The sequence below is a fragment of the Sapajus apella genome, unplaced genomic scaffold, assembly GCF_009761245.1.
Source record: "Sapajus apella isolate SASKATOON/1434 unplaced genomic scaffold, GSC_monkey_1.0 scaffold2460, whole genome shotgun sequence".
NCBI classification, from domain to species: domain Eukaryota; kingdom Metazoa; phylum Chordata; class Mammalia; order Primates; family Cebidae; genus Sapajus; species Sapajus apella.
In genome coordinates, this window is record NW_022439386.1 from 4,883 (window position 1) to 9,727 (window position 4,845).

General features: G+C 54.2%; 1 long non-coding RNA gene across 1 annotated transcript; it reads right to left on the reverse strand.

Annotated features, from left to right (window-relative positions):
• Positions 1-524: 524 nt before the first annotated feature.
• LOC116547239 lies at positions 525-3,322 on the reverse strand. The gene is made up of 2 exons (XR_004266993.1): positions 3,292-3,322; positions 525-584 (listed from the first exon to the last, which is right to left on the reverse strand). It is a non-coding gene; the product is annotated as an uncharacterized LOC116547239 (long non-coding RNA).
• Positions 3,323-4,845: the final 1,523 nt, after the last annotated feature.

The following is a 4,845-nucleotide window of genomic DNA, read 5'->3' on the forward strand; positions in this document are numbered from 1 at the left end:
ATTTTGATTGGGATTATGTAGAATCCATATCAATTTGGAAAGAATTAGCATCTTAATAATACTTCTGGTTCATGAACATAGTATATCTCTTTATTTATTTAGGCCTTTAATTTCTCTCAGCAAAGTTTTAGAGTTTTTAATTGTACAGGTCTTACACATCTTTTGTCAGCTTAATCCTCAAGTATTTTATGTTTTGTGTTGCCATTGTAAATTCGTTTGTTTTGCAATTTTAATTTGTAATTGTTCATTGGTAATATATATGGATAAAACTGATTTTTATAGATTGATCTTCTAGAAGATTAATCTTCTAGATTTATCTTGCTGAACTGACTTTATTAGTTACATTTTTTTTCAAATATTTTATCAGTTTTCCTACATAGATGATCTTATCATCTGATAAGAAAAACCGTTTTGCTTGTTTTCAACTCTATGTCCTATATTTCTTTTTCTTGTGTTTTTTCTCTTTTTTTCTTTCTTCTTTTCTCAGATGCCCTGTGATAATTTCATTATTTATTTATTTATTGAGACAGTCTCACTCTGTCACCAGGCTGGAATGCAGTGGTGTGATCTCGGCTCACTGCAACCTCTGACTCCCTGGTTCAAGGGATTCTCCTGCCTCAGCCTCCAAAGTAACTGGGATTACAGGCTGTACCACCACACCCAGCTAATTTTTGTATGTTTAGTAGAGATGGACCTTCACCATGTTGGCCAGGATGGTCTCGATCTCCTGACCTCATGATCTGCCTGCCTCAGCTTCCCAAAGTGCTGGGATTACAGTTGTAAGCCACCGTGCCTAACCTTTCTTGTATTTTTTTAACCAGCCAGAACCTACAGTATAACATTGAATGCAAACAATGAAACAGGCTGATTCTGCCTTATTCCCAAGCATTCAGTATCTACTGTTAAGTGTGATTTGATTGTAGGGTTTTCACAGGTGCCCTTCATCTTCTAAAATAAAAAAGTTCTCTCCCATTCCTGATTTGCCGAAAGGTTTGTTTTTGTTGTTTTTTTTTATCAAGAACAGATGTTGGATTTTGTCAAATGCTTTTTCTGCGTTCTTTGACATAATCACACGGTTTTCCTGTTTTAGCCTGTTCATGTGATAAATCACACTGATTGATGTTCAGCTGTTCGGCCAGCCTTGCAGTCCTGGGGTCAACGGTACATGGTCATGGGGTATTATCCCTTGGATATACCGTTGTCCTTGATTTGCTAAATTTCAGTAGGATTTTGAGTGTCTGAGAGGACTGACTGTCAGGTGGCTGTCTTCTCTTCTTGTCATTGCCTTTTTCTGGTGCAGGATCACGGCTGTCTGGGATGAGTTGGGGAGCATCCACCTCTTCAGGTTGTGGAAGAGCTTGCATAGAACTGGCATTATTTCTGTCTGGAATGTGAGATAGACTTCACCATGAAGCCATCTGGGCCTGGAGTTTTCCTTGTGGGAAGACTTTTAACTATAAAATTGATGTGTTTTCTAGCAGACTGTCTGTTAGTTATCATCTTATTCTGTGAGTGGAGTTTCTTTGCTGCAGCATCGAATGATCCATCGTCCCTGCTCCCCCAGAATGGCAGCCCCCTACACCTGCCAATGCCCACTCCACCCCCCACATGCCTGGCAGAGGAAACGAACCCTGACCTCCCCTCCAAGGCAGTGACTTGTTATCAGGCCCTGGGTGACCTGACCCGGCCCTTGCCACAGACTTGCCCCTGCAGTTGGCTTCGCTTGTCCCTGCAAAACCAGAGGACCTGCTTCTAGACCCCTTATGCCCTGCTGCCTCCTGTTCCTGTCTGCCCGTCAGGCCAGTGTTGCCCTAGGCTGTGGCCTCCCTCCCTGTCCCTGTGGCATGGAGCCACTATCACTGTCACATGGCTGCCCTGACGAAGCTGTAGGGCGCTTTACCGGCCTGGCCTCCTGGAGTCCCACAGCCACCCCCCAGGCAGGCATCTCCATGTCTGTGGCATTGCTGTTGGCCTCATGGCTGGGGCCACCCTTCCAACCCAGCTCTCCAGCCACCTGCAGGACCCATTCCAGGGTTCAGCCTGTGCTTCTCAGGCTCTGTAGCATGGCGTCCTCCCAGTGCCCCATGGTGTGTCCCAGAGCACCTGGATATGACTGAGGAGCCTGGCTGGGAGACGTGCTGGCCATAGGCCAGGTGAAAAGAGGTGGCACTGAGGGCTGGATAGCAGCAAGGCCTGGGAGGACACACCAGAGCCCAGCCCGCTGGGGCACTCACGTCCCTGGCTCTCCCTGCAGCCCAGCCCCTCCGCTCCTCACCCCGGCTCCTTGGCCCAGTTCAGCCCCACTGACTGGCAGGTGGCTGTCCAGCCTCAGCCTCAGCCACCTAGGGCACAGACGCTGGGGCCCACCCAGGCAGGTGATATCCTCTGCCAGGCATGAGGGAGGTGTGGGGGGCTGCCATTCTGGGGGGCTCCAGGAGAAGAAGCTGGACAGAGTCCAGGCCTGTAGAGCTGTCCCTTGAGGTGTGGCTCTCAGCTCCTGCTCTCCCCACCCCAGGGCCCCCAGCTCTGTCCCTCAGGACAGTTCTCAGTGAAGCACACAGCAGGGTCTTAGGTGAGGGGCGATGGGACCCCAGGCCACTTCTGGCCCTACTGCCTGCTCCTGGCAGCCTGAGGGAGCCACAGTCACGGGTGGGAGTGGGGCTTTGGCTGGAGCGGAGCCTGCTCAGTAAGCATTAGCCCTCCTCCCTGACCTGAAACCTGAGGAGGTGAGAAGGCGCCAGCCTCCCGCTCCCCATGGCTCCGGGACGTGTCCTCCAGGGGCTGTTCTTCCTCCACCCTGCGGGACCTGGAAAGTTCCAGGGGAACAGCCTCCTTGGAAGCAGACATCCCTTCCCACCTTCACGGAGGCAAAAGCAAGAGGAAGCGGGTTCGACCACGTGCAGCGTGACAGCCAGGAGCCCATGACGCATCCTCAGCTGCCTTCACTCGCCGCCCTGAGACCCGCCAGTTGTGGGGGCTTCTGTTAGGAGAGCTTTTTAAAGCGGCGGCGGAAGCTCAGAAAACGCCTGCAAGGTGTGAGACTGGGAGGGTGGCAGGAACCCCTCCTGCTGCTGCGCCGGAAGCAGGGCCTCTCTCATCTGCATTTGCCCATTTTCAGGGTACACGTGTATTGCTTCCGTAATGACGAAGAAAAATAGAAAGAATAGCTTCCCAGACCATAATAACAGTGGGATCTTTTCTTTTTTTTTTTTTTTTTTTGGAGAAGGGTCTTGTTTTTTCTCACCAGCCACCAGGCTGGGGGGCGGGGGTGTGATCTCGGCGCACTCCAACCTCCGCCTCCTGGGTTCAGGCAGTTCTCCTGCCTCAGCCTCCCAGAGTAGCTGGCACTACAGGCGCGTGCCACCACACCCAGCTAATTTTTGTATTTTAGTTGAGACAGGGTTTCACCATGTTGGCCAGGATGGTCTCGATCTCTTGACCTTGTGATCCGCCCACCTCGGCCTCCCAAAGTGCTGGGATTACAGGCGTGAGCCACCATGCCCAGCTAGTGGGATCTTTTTAAGAGCTGGGCCGTGTCTAGGCCTGTGTCCCCAGAGCCCAGATCTTGGCCAGATGGGGCCAGCCCCAGCCCGCACCCCTTCCCACGACTGCCTGGCTTGTGCTTGGACTTAATGGGGGCAGCAAAGGGCCAAGTGAGCCCCCCAAGGCGATGCCCAGCCCTGGCCCAGCCCTGGCCCGGCCCCTGCCCCGAGGCAGGAGAGGGGTGAGGCTGGCCTGGAGGAGCTGACTTCTTGAAGGACCTGGGGAGCTGTGGGCGTAAGCAGCTGCTCTGGGGCCGGGGGACAGGTGTGGTCCTGCCCGGCTCTGCTGCACCCGCCCCATGGCCCTGGCTTTTGGAGACATCTCCTGGGGCTGACAGTGTTGCATCCTCATGACAGGACAGAGCTGGAGAGGCCAACAGACAGGACCCGTCTGGGTAGCAATGGACCCATGGGTGGGTCACCATGGCAACTGGGAAAGTGGCTCCTGGGGCCTGCACCCTGCCCATCTCACCAGGCACCACTGCACCTGATCCCCTAAAGCCCCGTCTGTAGCTGAGGAGGCCTCACCTCCTCCGAGGGGGCAGGCACCCTTGTGGTCACACACCCTCCAGGCGGGACGGGCTTAGGAGCCACTGGGCCGTCCCCATATGGGCTGCTCTCTCTGGGTTCCAGATTGCCAGCATGGGCGGCCCTGCCCCTTGGCAGTCATGCACATGGGTCCTCTGGGGCACAGCCTGGGCCTGTTGACTGGAGCGTGGCTCTGACAAGTCCTGTGTTCGAGCTGCTGGTTGAGGCCTGGCCGACGGTCAGTTGTTGGGCGGGGCTGGCATCCTGGAGGACAGCAGCTCCCTGGGCCTGTCCACTATCTGTCTGTGTCTGTCCTCCCCATTAAGCCTCTGCAGAGCATCTCCGAGGTGAGGAGAGCTGACCACAGCCTGGCTATCCCCCATGGGTGGTGAGGATCTGAGGGCTCAGGGGAACTCAGGCTCGCCAAGTTCCTTCTGGACACCACCGTGATGACTGCCCAGAGATGTCTCCTGGAAATCCTGAGCCCCAGGTCCACAAGTGTCCTGGGCCATGAGGCACAGGCCCCGCAGCCTGTGGTCAGCTGAGTTACCTTGGGACCCTGGGCATCACCACTGCTGCCATCTGGGCGGGAACTTAACCTCTCAGCACCTCAGTTTACTTGTCTATAAAATGGGAAGGTGAAGCCAAGTGCTGTGGCTCATACCTGTAATCCCATCGCCTTGGGAACCGAGGCAGGAGGCTGATGGGGGGTGAGGGGCTGTGGACAGTGTGGGTGGATGATGGGGTGGGGGGCTGTGGACAGTGTACATGGATG